The sequence below is a fragment of the Nothoprocta perdicaria genome, unplaced genomic scaffold (assembly GCF_003342845.1).
Source record: "Nothoprocta perdicaria isolate Ctin4 unplaced genomic scaffold, notPer1 scaffold_83, whole genome shotgun sequence".
Taxonomy (NCBI): domain Eukaryota; kingdom Metazoa; phylum Chordata; class Aves; order Tinamiformes; family Tinamidae; genus Nothoprocta; species Nothoprocta perdicaria.
In genome coordinates, this window is record NW_020456121.1 from 247,244 (window position 1) to 272,776 (window position 25,533).

General features: G+C 34.8%; 1 long non-coding RNA gene across 1 annotated transcript in view; it reads right to left on the bottom strand.

The window, feature by feature from the left end:
- Positions 1 to 7,766: 7,766 nt before the first annotated feature.
- Positions 7,767 to 25,533, bottom strand: part of LOC112958288 — a 92,127-nt gene continuing 74,360 nt past the window's right edge. Inside the window, exons 2-5 of the long non-coding RNA XR_003251400.1 lie at positions 20,842 to 20,943; positions 17,522 to 17,693; positions 11,430 to 11,488; positions 7,767 to 8,057 (exon numbers count right to left, since the gene is read on the bottom strand). This is a non-coding gene — a long non-coding RNA (uncharacterized LOC112958288). The remainder of the gene's footprint in view (positions 8,058 to 11,429; positions 11,489 to 17,521; positions 17,694 to 20,841; positions 20,944 to 25,533) is intronic.

Consider the following 25,533-nt stretch of genomic DNA (forward strand, 5'->3'; position numbering starts at 1 on the left):
ATAAACAGAAAAGCTGTAAAACGTTTCCATTTTTCTGAAAACTTCAGAGACTGACCTTCGCTACAGATGAACCAAGACAATCTCTGCTGGACATGGATTTTTCGCTACCCTTCATCTCTTTACTCTTATTCACAAGTGATTACAGTACAACCTAAAATACGAGAATTACAAAGTTAATAAAATGAGCTGGGTATCATTTTTGTCTTTGTCAAAGACTTAAAGACACACGGAACATCAAAATGCCTCTTATTGTCTAAAACTGTAAAATTCTGTCACTATAAATTCAATACAAACAAAAGCTTAACAATAAGTCCATTCTACGCAACTTACATGTGTATTAGTAGACATTAAAAATGTTACACTTCTTATCTGTGTACGTATGTTCACCTCTTTAAGGGTTTTGAATTGCTTTTCAGTAGAGCTTTGCATGAAGCTCCCACTTCAGAGATCACCTTTTTCCATATGGTACACATCATTGCTGTTCATCTTAAGATAGTTCACATTACAGCTTTGATTCAAACATTACTTTTTTTCCCTAGCCCAACCAAATTCARAAATGTCTTTTTTCTTTTGAGTGTGACAAAATTTTTCTATTTCTGTAGCCTTTGTGAAGCTAAATTTTGGGGCAGACATATCACTGTCCCTAAAAAGACAGTGAGTTGTGAAATCATTCCATGAATATAAAAGTATTTCTCRAAAAGGCTTGTATGTGGGAAATCCTAGGAGGTCTCAGGAATTCAACTGGTGGATTTCAAAGCTGCACTTTGGAGAGAAAGCAATTAGAGCAGGTCAGCATTGCTGCACCAGAAGCACACAACAGCCGTTCCCGGTTGCAGTGGCTTAGTATCTCAGACAAAATCCTTTGCAACAATCCTCTCAGAGCAACAGAATTRAGAGAATAATAAATAATAGGAACAGAATATGATATTCCTACTRTTCTAAAATCATAGCTTTTAAAAAAAGAAGATAAAGTAATACATATTCTTTATTGAACTGGCTACCACAAATTCTGGTCCTAAATAAGAGATTTAGACAGTTAGAAAATTAGAAAGCTTATCAAGAATATTTAGAGATTAAGCCTTCTAAGCAACTGTATTATTTCAGAGTCTATAAATGCACCAAGTCTACCAATTAAGTTTAGTATTTCAGTAACATATAACAGCTGCCTAGGATGAAGGTTTCCAGCATATTCAAGTACCTCCTTTTTAAATGACAGAGTAAAAATTTTTAATGTGCAACTTCCTTTAGTATCCCGACAGATGTCAGTTTTAAGACCTTATTGACCAGAGCACTGAACCCAACCCCTCACTCCCTCCAATAACAAAATCCACTTCTGATGAGTGTGCACATAATTTTACAGGGTACTTCCATTTCAGCCAACCTGGAAATATCACTTCTTCAAAAAACACATGTGCATGTATATARAAATCATTAGAGGTTATGTAAATATATAAATCATTTAGGGTTTATATTTGTTCCAGCTTAACTTCTACATATGAATATATTTGTGTGTGTGTGTGTGTGCACGCACACGCGTGCGTGTATTTTAAAACTCAAGAATGAAAGCACTTTAGTCTCTGGAACTTCTAAGATCCTTAGCCCAATCTTCTTAAGTACCTAAATTTAAATAGATGAAAGAATTAGAATTAGATGAGGAGAAAATATGAACATATTTTCTTATATGTTCTTTCTTTCATACATTTTAGGATTCTAGACATTATCTTCAAATCTACATATTGGTGTTTGTTGCTTTATACATTTGTTTACATACTCTCTAGCACAGTTTTACCAAAGGGAAATTCTCTAACAGTTGTCCTAAACTTTCTTCAGTCTAATTCTGTCTGAAGTACTTCCTATAGATAGCACACTCCAGTAAGTGAAGAAAAAACATGGAGGGATCACTGAAAATAAAAGGAATAAAAGATACCTTAGGATACCACACTCTTTCTAAGATTAGCTCCTTTTCAGTAGAGCTTATGTATTTGAGGGAGGAAGGTGCCACACGTACTTGTGTATTCAGGCTCCATCCTCATGGCTATTACTATTCGCCTGAGCTCAGCAAATCCACTTGCTTTGTTCCCAGCGTGTACTGCAGGCAAAGCTTTGCATCTTTTGGCAGCTTACATGCTACAGACTTCCGACTAAAAAGGAATGTATAAGACGTATTTAAGGGTTTTCCTTTGGTACTGACTTGTACATTTGCATGCCTAGTATCAAACACAATTCCACGTGTCCACTCTTTAGTCATTTACAGATTGAACTACAGATACTTTCATACTTTATAACTGGCATCACACAAGATGGCTGTAGGCAATAAATTTTTACATCTACATGGAGCCCCACATGGATTTCATAGATCCATAGATAGATTTCATAGATATTGAGGCCCCCTAGGACAATTCTTACAGCAGAGTTGTTTGTGAACTGCTTATTTTGACGCACTGTTAAGTATTTTTTACACGTAAACCAGCAGCCAGAGACTTGTACATAGGCTCTGGATTCAGAGAGAAGCATTTGTAGTTCTCATCTTAATTTGAGCTGTGCATAGCTCTTGAAGCCTTTATTTCTGATGTGACTTTTATACTGCAGAACCACCAAAAAGAGTTCCTCTAATGCAATTTTATGGTCAAAACAAGAAAGAAGATATGACTGCACTTGTCACATGCAAAAGAGTGTCTAATCAAGTCCTTACCCATACCTTTTGTAAATAGTTCATTTTTTTTAACCATTACTTCCACTCTGCAGTTTGTTTGTTTTTTCCTTTGAATTGTTGAATTGCAATATGATGAGAACATGGCTATTATTTACATGAAAAATGCATAGAAAAAACTCATCCTACCAGAATCTTTTTTTTTTTTTTTTTTTAAGTAAAAACAATAATAGTAGAATAGACATTTGAAATACTTGTTTTGTGTGGGACAAGATGCTTCGAGGCTAGACTTGGAAAAGGCCTTGCATCAGATGCCTGTCATAAGAAAAGCAAGCAGCATTTTTATTTTACCTGTAATTCTCATCTGATTAGAAAAATAAGAACTATTTTCCCCTATCCTGGACATGACAAGTGAAAGCAAGCATACAAAGTTGATCTAAATAAAGATGATTTATTTAAATATGACTGCTTGAAAAGTCATTTTGGTATGACTGAGTCCTTTTTCCTTGTGAATAAGAAAATTACACTAAGCTATAAATCCTCACATGAAAGCAATAATTGCCTATCTTTGCCATTTTAAAGCTGTGCTTGATCTATATAAGAAATGGAAATCAAAAGCACTTCCAAGATACCAGATCTCGAATTTAGTTCAGATGAGAAGTGGGCCCACATGGTCCTCCTCCCCTCTTTCTTCTTGACACTCCCCAGAGTCCCGTTTCCACACAAATAGGATCCCTGGAGCCAAATGACTGCAGATAATGACTTCGAGACATCTCTGAAAGGAGGCTTCTTTCAGAACAGTTTGCATTCATTTATCTGCTTGCTTCATATCTCAGCTATGTTGTACTAGTGCACAATGTTCTACTTGAAGAAAGATTAAGGCTATAAATATATGCCTAAAATAACAGTTTTTAAATTTTGGGGGAAAGAGTTCATTTGCAAAATAATAAGTATCTTTCTGTTAAGCCTGTCCAAGAACTATTTATTACTTTCACTGTTTATATTTCTCTTTTGCTCCTCACAGCTACTATCAAGTCAGTATACATTTCCCATAAATTATGAGTTCAAGGATACAGGAAAATTTTACACACTAAAACCTATTCTTCAGATACATCACACAATCTAAAACATAAAGCTGAACAGTTCAATTGCATTTGCATGATACTGTGAGTTATACAGCATTTTATGGAATTTCTCAGGATTAGAGTTAGTACCTATAGGTTATGCATTTTTAACTATGAACAAACATTGAAAAATAAGAAAGACATCAAACTAGAATCAGAGTATTTGCAGACAGAACAAGCAGAAATACATCCACCAAGAAAAGAAGAATTGGAGAAAAAACATTGGAGATGGGTTTTAGAGGAAGGGAACACCTCACAAAATCGAGTGTTACCTATACAACTGTCTTACAGTCTGCAGAAGAGCAGTATAGTGAATAAAGGTTCTCATTTTACAACAGTAATGTCCACCGAAATTAAATCCTTTATTAAGTGTGCAAAAAAATCACCACCACAATGTGGTATGAAAGAGAGAGGAAGAGGAAGAGAGACAAAAGGATAATGGTGTTTGGCTAACTTAATCTGATTTTTATTTGCTTTAGAATAGATTTTAGTATATTGATAGAAGAGATCATGTACTCAAGCAAGTAATATATTGGTCACAAAATTAATCTGGCAGTTTTGTATCAGAAACAGTACTCAGAGTAGTTTCCTTATTTATTCTCTCTCTCTCTCTCTCTGATTTTAGTATATTGATAGAAGAGATCATGTACTCAAGCAAGTAATATATTGGTCACAAAATTAATCTGGCAGTTTTGTATCAGAAACAGTACTCAGAGTAGTTTCCTTATTTATTCTCTCTCTCTCTCTCTCTCTCTCTCTCTCAGTCTGTTTTTTTACGCCAGGATCGCAGCATGGCTGACACTGGAAGGGGACTTTGGAGATCATCTAGTCCAAACCCTGCTCAAGCAGGGTCACCCACAGCAGGCTGCAAATTGCAAAAATAAAACTAGCTACCTACTCCAAAGTATTTATAAGGTACCTTTGATGGAAGTGCATTCTAAAAATGACTTTTCAGGTATAATATTTACACATTTGCACATTTGTGTATTCTTAAGCAGAATTTTTACACTTCTGTTTTATCAGTAGAGATTTTACACCCTTTTCACACATATAAAACAGGATTTACTCACTTTTCCTTCTGTGCTACACCACTGTGGTACAGTGAYGACTTCTTCAGGGTGCATTCTTCAATCGACTCCTGAATGGTAGCAGCAGGCCAGAGTAATGAGTTAAGAGCAAGCACAGAGACTCACACAGCGGAACATTCGGCACAGAATGTTGCCGCTTATATTAYTGACTGTTTGCTGTGCTTTAAGAACGGAACACCAAGCCCCTTTAYGTACACAATCCACCAAGAGTAGAGTACTTCATAGGATCCTCTAGTATATMGTTCCAGCAATTCGAAGAGCCCAGCTCTTTTGAAAGCACGGTAGCTGAGAAACATTTTAATGAAAGTGAGAAAGAAACGTAAGGCACTAATGCAAGAAATTGTGACATATTGATATTTGAGTCATCTAAAACCTATTAACCCAACATTCTACCTTTTAAACTTTCACTGTTAATGTGAGTGCACTTGTTTACATACTCAAGCAGGGCGAGTGCTCAGAAATCCTATCTGACTGAAAGGATAAATGGAAGTCTTGAAACCACATTCACAATCRTTATTTCCTTCAATAGCAACTGTTTTTCTTAATGCAGTTCTTTAATACAGGTGCTCAGCTTCTTCCGTGGGGAGACTCACAAGAAGGGAACTGAGCTACCTTTAAGCTAAATAATAGACCTGAGATTAGAGATGGTTTACAGCTAGTTCACGTAAAATTGCACAACCAAAATCTGCACAGACATCCTGAGAACATACAGATAAATTTTTCACAGTCATCATAGTGCAACAACCAACCACAGACAGTTCACTACATTTCCTGAACAACTTACYCCGCTATGAAAAGTGACAGGAAGACAGGGAACAAACTGCTGACTTATATGACATTACCAAGATTTCAAAGAATGTCCACTGTTACCAACAGGACGCAACTCATTAAATTTTGAGCTAGGAGAAATAAATATCACAGAATTCAGTATTTGAATGGAATGACACATTGAAGAAAAGGTTGCACTTTCAGAACAACTTATTCTTTATTTTTTGTTAACGTTTAATAATATATGTAACACCTAGAAAAGAAAGCTAAGGAATGTTTACCTATAGGAACCTGTGTGTTTTTCTCTAGATTTTTCATTCTGGCAGTACCAAGGAAGGAAGAAAACTAAATGTGTACAGAGGATGCCTCCAGCACAGGACAGGAAGAACAACCTGATAGGAGGAAGACCTTTGGGACACTAACACACATGTATCTACRTTGTATTGCATTCATTTGATCCACTACCTTAACTAGCACCAGTACTGGCAAGCAAAATTCRGCCCCTGAAGGATCAAGGAACAGAGATGAGAAACACCACCATTAAAAAGAGGAAAAAGTGTGAAAAGATGTGAAAAATCATTAAGTAAACTATCTTTCTAACCTTGAGGTTTTGAAGGGAAAGGAAAAGGAGAATGAAACAGATTAAGGCAAGAGGAGATCCTTCCTGAAATCTTCCTAGGAAGAAAAAACAGCTTTAAGGATAATTCCCTTTTTCTCGTCTTTCTCCCCTCTTTCTCTCAGTGAAAGAGAAGGAAGAGAAAAAAAAATGAAAATGAAGGAAAAAACCTTCAGCTACTTAAAACCCTAATATAACAATAACACTGTAACATAATCACAACAATGTGAAATAAGAATCTGAATATAGGAATATGAGCAATAAGCAGACTTAGTTCATGAAGTTTTCCTAACAGATAAGTTGTGGAAGAAAGAAGAAAAAAGGAAACTACTGTAAAGAAAGTTGGCTACTCATTAGAGGAAAAAGTGAACTAAAACTGAGTGCATAAAGTAAATAAATAATACATGAACTTATTTGTTGAAATTGTGTTCAAAYGGACATCTTTGAATGACCTTGTCCTGACTACTTTTAAATCTTTAAGAAATAAGGCAATGAATTTCAAGTACTGTAGTGATAGTTTTCTGCACAGGATGGCACAAAAGTGAGAAAAGGCAGAATCCTGGCAAACAAACTCAGTTTCAAACAAAAGCCAGAGAAATACATGGGCATTCAATGAAAACTCAGAAGAGAACATGAACAGGGAACCTCTCTCCACGTCTTCCTATATGTTAGTCATTGCTTGATTCATTAGACAGCAGTGCAATATTTCTAAGAAGGTTAGACTCACTTATGCATATAATTAAATCTTGGYAGGCTCACTTTCAAAAATTTAAATACTCTGCAGTTTCTGGTGGCAATCTGTATCAGCATCTGAAAGCCTGTTAACAAATATAAAATCAGTAGCAATCTGTAACAGCAGTTTGAGCCTCAGACGGCAGAGCAAATTTCTTTGCAAGGTTGAAGGAGCTCATTAACAACACGTACAATTAGTTTCCCTAACTCAGGAATGTCAAGGCACTTCAGCTTTTTTTCCTGTTGTTGAGAAATACAATGGTAAAAAAGACGATGAGAAAAAGTTCCCAGTGACAGCATACCCTACGAACAACTTCAGTAATATTTTTATGGGACCTTTCTTCCTGCTTTTCATTTAAGGCAAATCAAGAAGGCTACAAACAAACTGCATTTTAAGTATATCATAACCAAAGATATTGGAACACTATCATATTAATCATGGAAGGAAGAAAAAAAGGACAGAATGATTTCTGGAGGAGGACTGACTGCACACATCTAGAAGTAATGTCTGGCTGAATTATTTTTAACAAAAACAATTCAAAAATTACACTGAAAATTGATAGAAATATATCGTTCAAAATATATTATTCAAGACAGGCAAAGATGACAAATCAGACAGTTTTTCCCCCCAACATACGGCTTTTACAAGTGGCTTTCATTTTCAGAGCTTCAGATTGTAACACATCTCAGCCATTTCAGAATCCAATCTGTTTAATCAAAGCAAACACTATGATTTTATATATATATCTATCTGTATACAAATATATATGTATACACATGATGTATATAGAGAGATATACACACATACGCACCTTCCAACTGGAAAGACTGGCGTATCTTTCTAAAAAAAATGTTTTTGACAGCAACCACTACATTGAAGTCAAGAAAACGAGCAGATGGATTAGTACAGCCTGAAGTTCACTTGCAGTCAGCCTTTACTCCTGGGACCCTATCGGAGCACACTGTAAACTTGCAGCCAGTTTTCCTTCCAGGAAGCAGTAGGGTTTCTCAAGGGGATGGCATATACTCCAGGCTTCTTCCATCATGAAGCTGCCTGTAGCAAGACGTGTCCCAGGAGCCTGAACCATAAGGAACATTTTAACTAAACAAAGCCATTTTCTCTCGCAGTCTTCTCTTCCTGCAATTTCATATTCCTCTTAGGAAGTATATGAACCCTTCATACCTATCTATGCCTTGCTAAATATTTCCTCTCCTATAAGAGATCTTTGCAGGAGTTAACTCCTTATTTCAGGTTGTCAAAGAGTTGTTTCAAAGACAGATCAAATCCAATTCACCTGCACCTTTGAACCATGATTAACATATTAGTGGTGTTCTTTGGGTTCATTTCATTATGGCTTTCAAAAGAAAAGGTCTCGCAACTCACTAGATATGGTTCAGCTTTAGCTGAACACAAAGCAGAATCAACAGGAAATTATTATTAAAAAAATAGATGATTTTTTCTGGGTACTGCTGTAGGAAAGAGCATTCAGGTAAATATCATGTATTTTTTACATGACTACAATTAGCTGAAATGTGATAGGTACAATTAGCTGAAATGTGAAAAAAATCTTTCAACAAAAGTACTCATGTTGCCTTCAGTATACTGAAAAATCCTCAGCAATCCTTATTATGGTAGATCCAGTAGCTTCAGCTTACATCAGCATTAAGAGCTACTCAGAGAAAACAAAATCTCCCTTCACTTCCTTTTCCACTGTGTAATACCTAGTCATGTTACAGAGCATGCATTGCATCTTTCTGGAAATAAATAGTCTCTTTTTAYGGACCAGATCTTCACAGAGATAATTCAGCATGTGGCTCTGAAGTGTTTTTTWTATATATATATTCTACCAAAAAATTAACTCCTTAAATTATGAGAAAAAATTAGAACCAAAAAAATATTATTACTGAAGGTCACAAGATGCAGTATATTCTCTAGAATTAATGCTAATGGGCACATCATTAATTGTTCCAATAATTCAAACACTCAGCACTGGTAATCAAGATTTTGAGCTTTATATGAGTACTGGAGAGAGAACCGTCAGTGAACATCTCTGCTTCTATTTCTGCTCACTWATGCTCTTAAATGAACGTGGTGCTACAGTATAGCAGGAGAACCATAAGCATACAATTCATTGCTTGTTTAAAACATCTTCACTAACAAGTTGCCTGTTTTACTTGTTCCAGCAAGATGGAAATAAACATATTTTCATTTGCGTTTCATTAAGTTATTCTGCAACCCATATGCACTGCCTTGATGCAGTTTGAAAGGTGAACAGATGGGATTTTATTTTTAGCTCACATTAGCACAGTCCATCAAGCGCTCATTTGCCTGATATACTATCATAATATAGCTTACTACTCAGCCTTTAAAGTATATCTTTGCCTGCCTTGTAACATTCAGATGACAAAAGAGAACTGTGTGATAAATATTTAATTACAATCATGATGATCGCTTTGTCACCAAAATCTAGCAATTGTAAGTGAATGGAAGAACTTCGGTTTTAAAGAGGATCATTTTGAGCYGACACTCTGCTGAAATGAAAGCAGCTTTCTCTGTTGGAACCTTTGCAATGAGAGCTCTTTTGAGACTGGAAGAGCATTTTTCAGGAACAACTAAATATAAACATATATATATATAAGCTTATATAGTTGTGTACAATGCAGTTAAAATGTCTATTTAAAAAGGCAGATGTTTTCTTTTAAGAGCAATCCATATGCCTTCAGTTATGCTTTAGACAGAATAGAGTATGTAGTACAATGCTTTCTAGAAAAGCATAGCAGAAAATACTAAAATGGATTTTAATGCTGAAACTGGCTTTATTTCCTCACTCAAATGATTCACAAAAGAGAAARTGCACCAATTCAGGCTCTTAAACCTTTTTTTTTTTTTTTGGACTGTGTGTCCATGCTGCATAGTCATACTTTGTTCTAAGGAAAGAAATGGAGCTTCCAACCTTCAGGCGACATTACTTTTTATTTTATGTATTCTCAGTATGTTCAAATTGCAGAAGCAGCTTCAGAGCTTACAGCTGCATTCTGGTGTTGCATGTTGGACCATAGGCTGTACATTCATAGGCAGCTCTCTGATCCTTAGATTTTATTGATATGAAGTTTTCTTTGTCTTTATTTTCAGATGCAGAATCAGTAGCAGAAACTGCTATCAACTTTTCCCCTGTAGAGGTTATGAACCCTGCTGTCATACGTAATGAGTTACCACATTAATGCTACATTAATGCTGTAAATTCTTTTTGTTCGTTAGTAGTCCCTGTCTTGCAGTATTTGCAGCATCTGTAGCTTTAAATCTCTCCACATGATTCTATTTAGGCCAAAGTGCTTCAAAAAATTGTTTAAATTGCTCATTTTTTGCTGTATTAAGTTCAAATTTAAATTCAAGTTCTTCAATGTTTTTATGTTGTGATAAACAGTTACTCTTTGCTGCATTTTTAGCACTGAAGACAAACAGAAATTATTCTAATGAGTGTTAGAAGCTTCTCTAGGAAAGAGATTAGGACTTTTTTTCATCACAGTTAGATTTCACAAAACAATAACTATATTGCCAAACCTAATTGCGACAGTTTGGTACTAAAGGTGTTTGCCTACTTTTTCTTCTTGAACTTGTACATTCAGCATCAGATGACTTGATATCAGTCACCTTTCACACGGCCACTTGATTAGTTGTTAATTTAACATGGAAACAAGTAAGACCTTGACATGAAAGAGGGAAGACGGATAAAAAGGAAAGAACTTCTCTCCATCAGGGAAAGGCAACGTCACTATTACCTGGGGTGTATATCACTGCATATGATTAACACACAACATAGTCAATTTTACTCATGAATGCCATTCCCTCTAACTATCAGGGTTTTTTTTTCCTTTAGACTTCTCCTTTAGACTACTTCTCTAGTAAATGTAATAAAACTGATTTTTCTCAGTGCTTATATTTTACCACACCATAATGAGAACTTTACATGCCCAGAGCCATGTTCAAATGAGTTTACTTCTTATTTATGATTTTTCCATCAGTTTTAAATCTAATTTTAAAATGTTATTTCAGTTGATTGCCAGTTTCATGGTTTTACAGACATACTTTCTTATTAAAATAATTGAAACCAGGAAACTAGGCAATAGGAGGTTTTGTGAGCATAATAAAGAATATACATATACAATATAAAAAAATATATATTTATATTCAAATTAAAAAATCAGCCTTAAAAGTGGTCTATTCAAATACTCATTAAATTTCAAATTCTATTACATTTGGGCATACAAAAATATAACTCTTTTAACCCTTCCCTTTTTAAGAGGTAAAATTAACAATACTGACATTTGTAGAATAACGGTTTAAAAATGTCAGTCAGTAAAACCAAAACATTAGAAACAGAAGGATATTTGTCAAATACGAAGACCTGACCATGATAAATGCAAACATTATCATTGACAAAATTATATACCTGAAAGGATTTTTCTCTCCAAAGTGAAAGTTTCTGTATTTCTGGTGAATGACAGTTATCTAGAATGAATGACAAAAATTACTACATTAACAAGAATATATATTAAAAAAGAAAGGATTTCTGTATTATTACTATTATTATTTCTGTCTTTTTTTTTCCTTCTTTTGTTTTTGGAATGGATTGTGTCAGAGCACTAAGAAATGAATATTTGTATTCAATTTCCTTGAGTCCTACTGAAATCTCTTGCTGCCCTTGGTCTGACTGTCAAAATAAACCCTTAAGTTTTAAGATGTGTTATGCTACTTACYATTTCAAATGCTAAGACCTGTTGCTAATCATGATTATAAGACAAAGCAATTCTACTTGAGACTCACTTTTTAAAACTGCATATTAAAAGTAATAGGTATATTGAAAGGCATTACTAGAAAGCCCATCACTTGGATATCTAAAAGACTGAGAAAAAAAATCTACTAATAAACCCACCAAAATAGTAGAGAAAGTGCCAAAGGAGATGGAAAATAGCTACTAGTTCTAATTCTATTCATCTGTAACTTACAGGATTCTGTAATTACAGACATATAGCTTCATTTCATTTCACTAAGAAATTTTTATTGATTTCAAAATCTCACATAAACACGAAATATTTTAATTACCAAATAATCTCTTCTGCATGTCATGGACTGCAATGTGTGCAGCAAMATACACACAGAAAAACAATGTCTGATTGAAAAAATGAAATATAGTCCTGTAAATAGAATGTACCTCTTGTGACCTTGATGTCTACTGTTTTGGGAGGATGCCAGAGAAAATTTAACATCTATAATACAACAGATTTGTTTTGCTTTTATTAAATCAACTTTCGAAAGTCTCATAGATTACCATGAATAGGAAACTCACCATCTCGACATCAAAAATGCTCAGAAAGAAAGGTAGGAGGATAAAAGGCAAGTACCTGCTATCATATGTGCTCTGAAGACAAGCAAAAAGAAGTTCAAAAAGCAATGTTGAAAAATAAATAAAAAATCAGGATTCCTCTCAGACTACTGTGAAGTGATTCCTACCAAGTTAATATTAGCCCAAAACTTCTTTCAGAGTCCAACACTTCATACTAGAACAGTAGTTTCAAATCTGCTTTTGGCAGTGCTGTAGTTTAAATACAAACACAAATGAAACCCTCTGGTCTCCTCATCTCAGCCTTGCTCTTTGCCATCCTGTCGACAACACTGTCACAGCAAGTCTTCTTCTCAAAGTCTGAAGACAGTTTAATTGTAAGAAAGCATTGCTCTCCCTGTTTTACAAATGGAGAAACAGATAAGCAAAGAGGTCCTTATATATCTACAGTGAGCATCAATTATGAAAATCAGATCTTTATTCCAAAGACTCCACTAAAATACTACAGGATCTGCACAGATATTGTTTCATTAGAAGTACTGGTGCTTATACTTCTGATTTTTATGTTTCTATGTGAAAAAAAATAGAAAGAATAGCAAAAAAAGGAAATCTGGTCTCCATTTTCTTTACTACATTTCTTAAATCTTGACCAAATTTAGAAAGTGTAGGCATGAATACTCATTTCCTCCATATAGCTATAATACAGCTCTAAGGACTCTTCATTTTTGCTTAAAGCTCTACATTTCRTATGATCCAAAGACACAGATTCAAAATGTTCACTGTTGATGAATGTCAATCTTCATTATGGTACTCAAATAACAAATCTAAGTGGTTTTAAAAACTGCAAGAACCACAGAAGCAGAAATTAATCACTATACAGGTAAAGCAAGCTGAAGATCTTGCACTAAGATCTAAGGACTTGCTTTCATTTCCAAGTTCACATTTAAGGTGAATGAATATCTACAATATTTTGAAAAATAGGGTAGTTTTCTCCTCAATAAAACTCCATTGGAATTTGCATTTAGAATATTTTAACAGCTTTTCTTTCTTTTTGCTAACAGTAAAAGACGGGAAAAGGGGAGAGACATCTGAAGCCGATCGCTTTGCTGAAAGAAATGTTGAGTCATACCATCAACACCATTAGTATTTAGAGTAAATTAGAAATATTCGCAATAGATCAAGTAGTATTCGAAAAAGAAAAAAGCCATCATACTGTATCTCTCTCAAGGTTTTCTGTTGTCATCGTTACAGATATGTCACCACCGTGCATTAATTCTGAACATATCAATCATTTTGAGTAGAAGCCTTAGATCAATACCCAGGCAAAGTCATTTGGGTGAACGCTTGCATCACTACAATCTTCTAAGTGTAGATATATGACATGCACAGGAGAAGACAGCACCTTTGCTCCCCAGTTTGGGTGCTAGCGATATTTTACCACATTATATCTGCAAATTAATAGTCCAAAGTCCAAGCCCAGCTCACCCTGGTGTTTCTTTCAGCTTGTCCACAATATACTGGTTCCCACTTCTATAACCCAGACATTCCCACTAGGGACAAGCAGGACTTGAACAGCACAGTGCAAATATACAATGGGGGACACCCTAAATCACATTCTTAATTTTTATGCCACAAACTGTACTTGCCATCATCRTTAAGTTCTTAAGTTGAATCTTTGCTTTTTTTCAACCTACACTAGAAATACCATATTGCTAGCAGTTTAGTTTTTGAAGCAACTTCCTTATTTATGCATCTGAGGTCTCCTATTTCAAAATCTAATAAAAAAAACCCTAACTCCCAGACAAGGAAAGGTTTCCCATTTAGTCAACAAGATTCAGCCAACAAGGGTATTAAGAGTTCAATTTCATTGGACTCTTCAATTTCATTGGACTCTCACATTCTAGTTTCACACACAAGTAATGTCACTTACATCCTCACCACACAAATTCTCCATACTGTGAGGGTATTCAAAGGAAAAAATCCAATGCCCTAAGAGATAACCCTCTTTGGTGGGTTAAACACTGCAGTGTGAGAAGGTGACCCAATTCTTGGCACTGCAGAGAACTTTTTCCTCAGGATTGGAGGAAAGAGCAGAAGAAACTAAAAGGACAGCAGGGAACTTGAAGGATAGCCAAAGGCCACAGCAGTGCTGGCTGAACAAAGCAGCACCTCTTGCCAGATGTGCTTCAGGTCAAGGGCTGCAATAGGGCTTTGATTAGAGCACAAAAAACACTGCAGAATGTTCTGCTTCTGGAGTCTCACCTGGGACTCTGTCCACCAGTATCTAAGCTGCACTGAGAAACCTCAGCACACAGCAAAATGGAATATTTTCTAATACTSTTATTTCCACTTTGGAAGACTTTGTTCTGACCCTTTCAGAACTTAAGGTTTTTTGAATAAATCCAGCCTTACATCCTCACAAAAAGCAAATAAGCATTTCAAGAACAAGGAAGGCTCTTGATTGAACATGCCCACCTAAGATACATAATCTGAGGGGAGGAGAAATGTTAGAAGAGAAAAAAGTGAATGATTTCCATGCAAAATGCATGAGGCTTGATGGTTTTCCCTAGTCCACCATATACATATTTCATGAATTCATTACAACAACTACTGCATCTAGAAGTCAAATAAGCCCAATTGTTCATATAAAATGACCAGCTTGATAAACACACTTACTGTTGGAGGAATTCTGACAGTCTCCAAGCTAAAATTACTATGCAGCTGACAAAAACAGTTTCCTCTAAGCTTGACCAACACAAGAAATAGAAGATTACAGTATTTCAAAAGCATTTGCATGAAAGCAAATGACCAACAAAAAAAAAAGAACTGGTATAATACAGAAACATAAATCCTGAAAACCACTACAGTAGCCAAGCCATAAGCTACATTTTCAGTCACTATTAACATGTGTTCAAAATAATACTTCACACGGAAAACTTAAAAGTGTAGCTGTGTTGAGAGATAACAGCTAACGTCCAGAATCTGGATCTGTTACCCAGGAAGGACAAGCACTAAAAAGAAGATAAGGACAGAGAGAAAGTAATAGTACAAAAACACTCTGTGGTTCCTTCCGCCAGCCTGCTCTATGCTCTATTTGTGAAGAGCTGGAGAATAAAACAGGAAAATAACAAATCTCAGAGTGCTGCACTGAAAGAAAAGTATGTGTCTGTTCTGTGCTTTCTGTGATGGTGCAGCAATACTTGTTTCAGAGTACTGTGCTGATTTGATTTCCATATAAGAAACCATTTCTGATGGAATTTTTTTCATCTAAGATGACCAGCAGAGACACACACCTAAGAAAGGATCAACTCTTTGCCAACCTTGATAAATAGAAACTCAGAAGTATTACTATTGATTAGACCAGACTAAGACCTAAGCAATAAAGAAAAATAACTTAATACTTATTACTCCTTGTGACTTAAATAAAAATAGAATTTAGACCAAAATTCCTCTAAGTTTTGAAATAACGAAAGTTCCGAATTCTCAAAATCAAAACACAACAGGAATGTCCCAGGAGCTTGTGGTTCAGACCAGGAGTGTGCTTTCAAAAAATGTCTCTCAGACTGCCCTACTTTCCTCTTTGGGTCCCATTACAGAGTGGTGATTACTTTGGATGAGATGTTCTGCATTTCTTTTGGGTGAAATGAAGCCAAAAGTATGTTCCACAAGTAGACATAGAGGTTTTCTGATGGTAGCCAGCATTCTTTGTGACACCAGACAAGACAAGAGTTAGTACAGACTAAAATCCCCCTARCTCACTCCTTAGGAAACACTCATCCCATCCTCCAGCATTCTGTTTCTCAGAGAAATGAGATTTTTCTCTTTCTTTACAGGAAGAAGCAAAATGAATAATTTGATCATTAGCTTTTGCAGCATGGAAATTAAATGTTTTCATCTCTTAACCTGTTTGATAGTCATTCACAGGCAAAGCACGGTTTCAAGAGCCACTTGCATTTTGCARTCTTTCAACTTGTCATCGACCAAGTTCCCCTTAAAAAAAGCTATATTTAACCTTTCATCTTTGGACAGAAATTAGATGACAGTTTGTGAACTTTATACAATAACATTTGTGCTTTCAATGAGCTTCATGCRCCTCCAGCAAAGCTCTACAACATTCCCCACCTCACAGTTTCAATGTGTGTTCTAATAAAAGGTCAAGAGAAAGGAGAGAAAAAAAAAAAGAGAAGCCCTTCATGATTATAAATACATTAGATGGAAAAAAACATTTCTGCTGTTAAATTGCTAAATGCCTATTTAAATATACATCTACTCGCCTGATAAGGTTAAGACCYTAGATTGTAAATTTATGTCTAAATTTACAGAAAGAATAGTGATGGTGTGTCCTCATTTTCCATCTTTCTTTTCCAATTCTCTTTCCTTCCGCTAGGAAGCTACATCCAAGTCCCAGGTCTATKCTCCATCAGAGGCTGAGCTGATCCCGCAGCTGAATCACTTTTGCCCATCTCCTGACTCTGTCCTGAGCCAAACATAATTAAGGGTTCTTACTCTAAAGAATTAGTCTGATAAGATTTTTGAGGTTGAGCTAATTTTGTTTAGATGAGAGCCATTAATAAATACTAGATGTGTTTTTAGATATTTAAAGATATTATATGCTCCATCTCAATAAGAAATACACTTTTATATAAAATTTTACATTGCCTGTGCTCCAATATTGCATTTTCTAATTGATGTTTTTAATTGCTGAAAGTAACTAGCTTTTGCAACAGGAAATACATATTTATATTAAATAATATATCTATTTTTAAATATCATGTACAGAACTGAATAACATGAAAATTATGCCGCTGTTTCATTTGCTTGTTTTTAATATATTTCCATGGTAATTTGTTTCCATTGAAATACTGAACTTTCAGAGTTTGTTATCACTCTAGACAATTTTTTACCCTTAAAACTTTACAGTTTTGTATCTATGAAAATTAACTTACTTAACAATAGTTCAACTTCACTCTTAAAGGTAACTAGACAGATCAGAAAAACACAAAGAAAACTACTTTTTCCACTTTTAAACAGGCAGGACCCTAAGCAGATAGTCAAATTTGCCTGTCATCTTTAGGGAAAAAGAAGCTTCCAGGCTATAAAAATACCTGAGACTGTATATGCACTGACTGTATTAGCAATAAAAGATCATCAGATGTTTAATTCACCTTCCTTTGCTTAATCATTGTATGCTTAAAACTCACCTTTGGTGGCATTGATTGCCTTTTATTAGTTTTTCACTAGCTGACTGTTGTGCAGCAGTTTTCATATTGATCACCTACAGTTCCACAGAGCATTTGAATATCTTTAACTCTTTCCAGTTTCCAACACCAGAAATATACTTAGTGTTCACAGAATTTCTGTTGATTTTGTAAACTGTGAAAGAAATGATGCAAAACTCTTGTTAAGCTAAAATTGTCAAGAATTCAGTATAATGTTATGAAGTTCTCTACAGAGATCTAACAAAAATTGGCTAGTCTTAAAAGGCACTCCACTAAAGACTTAACTGTATTATAAAAATATATTCACTATATATAGATTTCTTTTATCATAGTTAATAATTTTAGAGCAATACACACTTTGCCTTCTGTTTCCGTTCTCCAGAAAAGTAATCTTGTTATTTTGACATGGTGAAGGATTCCAACCACAATCATTCTGTAATGAAAGTCTCTATTGATTTCAGCCAGTCACAATTAGAAAAGAATCACTTCCAAAAAATGCAATACATGCAAAATACATCAGTATAGACTAGAAGGATGCACAAATTATTGTATCTTTAAGTAGATAAATAAATAGAAAAGCAGATGGCAACACACATGGAAGACCAGTAAGCCACACACCACATACTTAATATTGCTGCCCTTCATGGGAGATGTTTCAACAGTTTTTGGAATATTTTACTGCCAAATAACAATTCAGAATCACTTTCTTGATATACTTTCTTAGAATCACTTTCTTGTCCTGGGTCATTACGTCCCATGCCGGCACTGCAGCTCTCCAAGGCTCTTGGATGTGAGCTAACAAATCAGTCGCTCAGCAGTGGATTGTTTCTCAAGCTCTCTTGACTGAAGTTTGAAAAACCCAGCACTAATGTAATTACATAAGGTAAGAGAGTACTTCAGTTTCTCACATTTAATGAATTGTTAACCCTTCAGTAATTCTCTCAGGGAGCAATGAAGAAATATTAACATCAAATAAGAGAGGACAGTAAGCTAATTAAGTGACCCAAAAAAAAAAATGGAAGAGGAAGCAACAAGTTATTAATACACAATATAAAGAAAAGAAAATAAACTCACTATAAAGTAGGCATACTGAGCCATACCAGATCCCTGTCTTGGATAACGATGAGCAAAAACTATCTAGAAAAGTAAAAGAACCTAGAACGTACATAAGGTGAATTCCATATAACACTACTTTGGGTGCTAGTCATTTCTAGTTCAGGGACTTCTGAAACCAGGAATTGCACATTGCAAACAGTAGATTTCAAGCAGTTAGATCTAACTTAATATTCTTCTGGATTTTTCTGRGAAATATGCATTTGTTAATTTGTTGAAAACTTGTAAATTCTCACAAAATTAGTTATGCCAAATAATAATTYAGAAATAATTCAGAAAATCATAATACTATAGGAAACTAGAAACATTCTAGTGAAATTTATAGTTCCTTACAAGTGGTAGAAAAAAACAGGAGTTTAGGACACTGCAAACAATTATAACATTTCAATTCAATGAAACAACCAAAATACATTCAGGATCATTGTAAATATACTTCATTCAAACCTGCATACACACACGTACCTATAGATGCTTAAGTGCAAGATCTAGACAACGGTCTAGGTAATGATGAAGAAATCTCTAGTCTGGATTGGATGTGTTTCCAGGTTACTCTCAAGCTGCTAGAAAGCTGCTATGTAATAACTCTATCTTTGAGGGCTTGTTTTCTCATTCCGATTTAAATCCTCCATCTATGGTGAGGTGGTTATAATATAAAGAATCAGTTTCAAAATTAGACTTGCCTGTATGGAAATCACAATTTTTGACAAGTTCCAAAGTCAGAAKAGACCAGAATAGCAGGTGATAGTGGTCTCACCTTACTCTAAATCGCACARATCTTGCAAAAGGATTATTTCTGTTTTTGTTCCATGTTTCTGACAAATGTTGTTACTGCGAGCTCACTTGTTTTGAAGGAACTTACATTGTACATGTATTCGAGTAAACAACTTTACAGACAAGAATATTCATGAAAATATTTAAAAATAGATCCTGCAGAGCAGTCTATTATTTCTAACATTAAAAACAAGTCACACATGAAACTATAGGAACAGAATAATTGAAGCAATTCCAATAGTAAGGAACCTGAAAACAATGCATGGGCTGAACTATTCTTATAAAACAGTCAAAAAATAAATAAGTGAAAACAGATTAAGTTCATTAAAGATTTGCAAAGAAAATGAGTTAAGTTTTATTCAATTCATAATGTATAACTACTAAATGCTTAGCAGCCATTAAAAATAGAGTGAAAAYATAATAATGTGATCTATTATTAGCAAACGGTGGTTAGCTGATAATAGCAAGTGTTTATAAAAAAAGTAATAAAACGGAATGAGTGAACACTGCTCACCCATCAAAACAGTACTGCCAACCTCCTGCACGAAGGCTACAATTTTGAAGATCCATAGGTTATTTGTAGGGACCATTTATTGGGGAAAACRCTTTTACTTCTGAGTATCAGATATACTAATTTCATGATGTGAGGGCCTCAGAATAAAAATTATATCTTGAAAGATTCCTTAATAAGTATCAGGAGGTATTTTGGCGAAATTTTACTTTATCTGATCTTTAGAAGTAAAAGAGTGCTAAAGTGCTCACTTAGTCAGGATTTTATTCACCAAATAGCTTTAGCTCTATTATATTAATGATAATTATTTGGAACTACGCAGCTTTAACTAGGACAAAACATTTTATAATCTCCCACAATTCCTCTCTTTTATCCTACATACAAATAAAGAAGGCAAAGATAAATAATAAAAATACTGAAATCAAAACTAGACATCTTTCGGGTTTTTATATACACTTCTAAGATAGCCTTTACCATGAGAATTGTGTATCTAGAGTTACGTAAGGTATGGGTGTCCTTACAAGGTTCCATGATGTAAGGCRCTATTTATGCACTGTACTTCGCTCCTAATAGACCATTCAACCTTTCTTATATTTCTCTTCAAAGTTTTGATCAACTTTGAACATCATATGAGAAATGCCTGATATGAACAGGACTCCTGCTGTGAGCAGGAGAATAAAGTTAAATCTTGACTTTTCTTTAGGCTTCTCTAATAGAAATTATTTAAGTATTTGGAAAGTAGCAAATGGCTGTGTTTCACCTTGAAAGCAATGGAGTCTTTCCACTTGTGTGAGCCAGCTAGAAAGACTCCCTCATCCACTCTGGCTCAGCCTAGAGAACAGCTGACATAAGAGGTTTTGATSATCAAAAAGCCAGTTTTTCAGAATTGTCTCTGTCAAACCCTTACCTGGATGCCAAACACTCTGCAGTTTCAGAAGACAAGGTAGGCTGAGGTATGGGCACGCATTTCTTGGCAGGGTCACAGGCTGCAGTACTACTCACCCATCCCCTGCCAAAAAACACAAAAGAAACAGATCTCAAGATTTGTGCATGGGGACAAAATGTCCATGGCAAGAGGATACTGAGCTAACCACAAGGAAGTGTCCAGTCTCTTCTTTCCTTTTACCATACAGGGGTGACCTCTGTTTTTTGAAAAAGAACCATTAAAGCGTAAACTAACATTTCTCCTGGGCATTACTAGAATGACAGATGGAATAAAATAAAGGATCCGACACTTTTTGGAATAAAAATCAGGAAAATACGAGCAATTCCACATATAGGGGATTAGAGAACATTTAAAAATATACACAAAAAGAAGCAAAAGCAGGTTTCTTAAAACATAAAAAAATCAAAAATTCTTCGTGGGAGTGTTAAATATTCATTATATTTATCTTACTTTGGTTAATTAATCTATCTTCCACATAAAATAAATGCACTTAAGTAATACAAGTTYGTCACAGTAAATAACAAAAATGGTAGATCAAACTTATTTTAAAAACTGAGGCAAAAATTGAAGCAAAATAATCCAGACATTACACTATGAAAATATTTTGTTTTGCTTATTCTAAATCATTTCCTGAAAAAAAAAAAAAAAGAAATGTTAATCTTCTAACCTATTCCAAATCAGCATTCATTGTATTAAGAAAATCTTTGATCTTAATTGACAAAACATTTACTACATGCATAGTAGTACATYTAAAGTAAAAAACATAGAACATTATGAAACATTCATTCCGATGCCTGGCTTTAGTTTCACTCCCAGACTCATTAACTTTTGCAGCTATTTCATATTTGATTTCAACAGGGTCAGTTCAACTTGGAGTTAGTGYAATGGAACTCTGCACATGACATTATCACAACAACTTCATATAGGATCTAGTCCTGCTACAAATATCATATTTTTGCTAGTTTGGTAAAAGTCCTAACACATCTAAACTACTATTTTAACTCTCAGTATTCTCTAGAAGAGCTTCATTCTAACAGTAAGGTTGCTAAGAAAAGTCATGTGCCTTACACCCCTAGCAAAGCTATTCTTTAGGATTGCCTGGAAGCTGAAGCAAGCAACATTTAAAAAAAATTATTGCATCATGTGACTATTTCTACTACAAAATCTTTTCTTCCTTTGTCTCTTTCTTTCTACGTAAGTTTTCTTACGGTAGGACCAGCAGGACTACTCTGCTAGTCAGCAGCGTGAGCCCAGTTGTAGAATGTGATTCCACTGAACCATTAGCTAAATGTCCAAAACAAAACGGGCCATTTTAGTGAAACCTGGACTGATATAATAGACATTCATCTTCATATTCTGCACACTTCCTTAATCATYGACTGAACAACACTGTGCCTGTGGCCAACTGACAGGAATTCCAACCTGATTAAATATCCCAGTATGCTTTAATATCTTTAAATGGAATTTTTATGGTCCGTTCTGCATGCATATTATTAACAGAGAACCATCAAAAAAACCACAGACATGCATAATAGCTCATCAATTCACATGTAGGCACTTCTGACCTTGAAAAATCAGCTGTCTTTCAGACTAATGTAGCTGTGTTTTGGGCAAAAGAAAGAAGCTATAAAATTATCCTTGTTTTTGTCACACAGCAGCACCAGAGTATCGAATAAAGGCCATGCTGCTGTCAACCTCTGACATCTGAATTAGAATTTCAGAGACATATTTCTAATAAAAACCCACTTAGACATTAACATTTCAGCTCTAGGAGATCACAAGATACCCTATTATTAAGAAGATAAGTTTAGTCTAACTACCACTCCCCAGTCACTCAGTTTTCACTTTTTGTTTTACAGAGACCCTAAAGCACTTAAAAATCACCTCTACCAGGGACCACATAGGCCATCCACAGAACAGGTCAAAGGCTTTTCTGGGAAAACGGCAGTGAAGTAAAAGGACAAAGGGAAAGACATGATTTCCAATCTCATCTTTTAAAAAGTTACAGCAAATACCAAAGCATTCAAAGTGATTAAATAGTAATAGTTAGGAAAACCTGAGAACAAAAAAAATACATATTGGGGTACACTAGGTTAGAAGTGCACTAAAAGAGGCTTTCAGAGAGAAAACATTTACACTAGTGAGAAGCCAGTCTTCCCATCTGTGACAAAGTCATGCCCTTTAAGTAAATCACAGTATAAAGGAAGTTTTCACATGATTCCAGACCTTCCATGATAATGGAAGAGGGAAGGTCCAGGGAACACAGTCTTACAAACTGAGRTTTTTTTCTTTTCATTATCAAAAGGCTCACTATTACATATTTCTAAGCAGTCTCTTCTTTTGAAGCTATTATATTTGAATGAATAACTACCTAGGCAGCAACCAAATCAATATTTTCCAGGAAAATACTCAGACAACTACAGCAAAGCAATAGTCTCTTATGCTTTCAAAGAAATATTTATCACATCACTAAGTTAGATTCCCAAAGTTCCAGTTCACCAAAGTGTTTAACTTAAGGAACTAAGCAGTATTGAGTTGGGCTTCTTAGCTTTGGTATTTACCTAAATACTTCGAGCAGGACAGACTTAAAAATAATTGATTTTTGACCAGAGTTCCAAATACATTTAGCTATCCTGAGTTTGCATTTCTTGCTACATGAATATGTTCCTTGAGAAGGAAGAAAAAAATAAATAATTCTGTGTCACACTCAGTCCTTCGTGTYAGGTTTGCTTGCAAAATCCAGTCACAATTTGTGTTAATGCTTCTTAACATTCTATTTCCCATTTTTGTTTTGCTTTGTTTTAATCTGATTTGTTGGAAAACATTGAAACAGCAAAAACTCTGCTTCTCCTGTGCTATCTTTTATCCTTTTGTCCTTAGAGAAATTAAGAAAAATAAATGTCAATAAAGCAAGAAACTGGAAAGAGTATGAGAAGTATTGACACAGCTTTTTAAGCTTTCTTTTGCTTGACTAACAATCTGTAGCATTCAACTGAAAATCCAGTCTAGATGTCCTTTTTTTTCCTGTACAATTATGATGTAATCCAGTATCATAGTTCCTCTGATAATCCAGAGGAACTATGATAAAGTTCCATTTTTTTATATCAATTTTAGCAATTCAAGACATAAAAAAAAGTTGCACCCATATACTTTTATAAGAACTTTGCACTCTGTTTAGCATAAAGATAATTAATTTAGCATAAAACTTATCACACCAGCACTTTACAGAGCAACTGATTTCTTTTCAAAGGTAAATAAAGGCAACTATGTGGTTATGTGGGGAGTGAACGTGGATTCACTTTTTATCTTCACAGTAAGCTCTCTTGCCATTATTGACAGAGCAGTAACTCAGCAAGGCTCTAAAATTGTATGGGGAAGCAGGTTAAGCAAGAGATTTGCTGAAAATATTCAGGCCAAAGTAAGGATTATCCGCTGGTTTAATTAGACATTGCCTGGCAATTCAAACACGTACCTTCCTCTAGAGGTATTGCTGCTGTGAATGTACACAGAAAAAACACTCTTAGGCTTAGAAAAATACAGAAAACGGTTGCTGACAAGAAGGAAAAGTCACTGGATACAACAAAAGCATTTGGAAAGAACAACTTTGGGGCTCTGACAGATCCTCACTGTATCAGGTACATATCACAGGAACCTTCTTGACTTCATCAGTATTATTCCTAATTTATAGTAATATACATAAAATGGAGGTATATACCCACCAACAGACTAAATACACTAATCCATCATCCAGTTCAATACCATCTCCCATCTTTTTTGAACTCTTTGATACTATAATCTAAGGAAATAAAGTATTTGCAGTAAGCAAAGAGAACTTTAATGATTTTATGCTATAATCATCATGATTTTTTTTCTGTTGCTCAGTATCGTGAAATAATTTTGGGAGATTTTTTCCCCCAATCTCCTTCAAAACAAAAGAAACAAATTCTTCTGCCATTTACCATTACATTTCTTAATACTGACAAAACATTCAAGCAGCTAATACCATGGACCTCTGTATACACTAAGCGTGCTATAACAGCCTGCTAGCATCATGAAAGAATTTGAGTTCACCTACTTACCTTTCTAATAAATGCACCAAAAAAACCCACAGTAGCTGTTTAACTTCTACACTATCAACAAAGAGATGATATCAATAAATAAGATATAGTTCACATTATAAATCTTACATCTGTATATATTCTTAGTCTTTCATTTATCATTTAGTCCAAAAGYATTTTCTCCTTTCAGACTTTTATTAATGGTATGCCTAATCATTTTAATACAAGTTACTAAGTATTATCTTCCAGTGTTTATTTGTCCCAAAGACTAGYTGCCTCCAGTAGTATGTGATCTGTGTGGTTTTCCCCAGGTGACAGAGGGATTATCTGAAGGATGAAAACCAGGATAAGAAAATGACAAAACTCAAAATCAGCAAATATAACAATGCACTATGTTTTCTATATCATTTATAAATTATTTCCCAACAAATGTATATCATGAAAAAAGAATACAGAGACATGACCTAAGAAACTTGGCAACACAGAGGAAAARCATCATTTATTATGAAGAACAATGAATCAAACTCAGAGATGTAGCATTGTTTTTGCTATCTCATGTAAGGTACAAGATTTATTTTAAGTATACAAAATACGT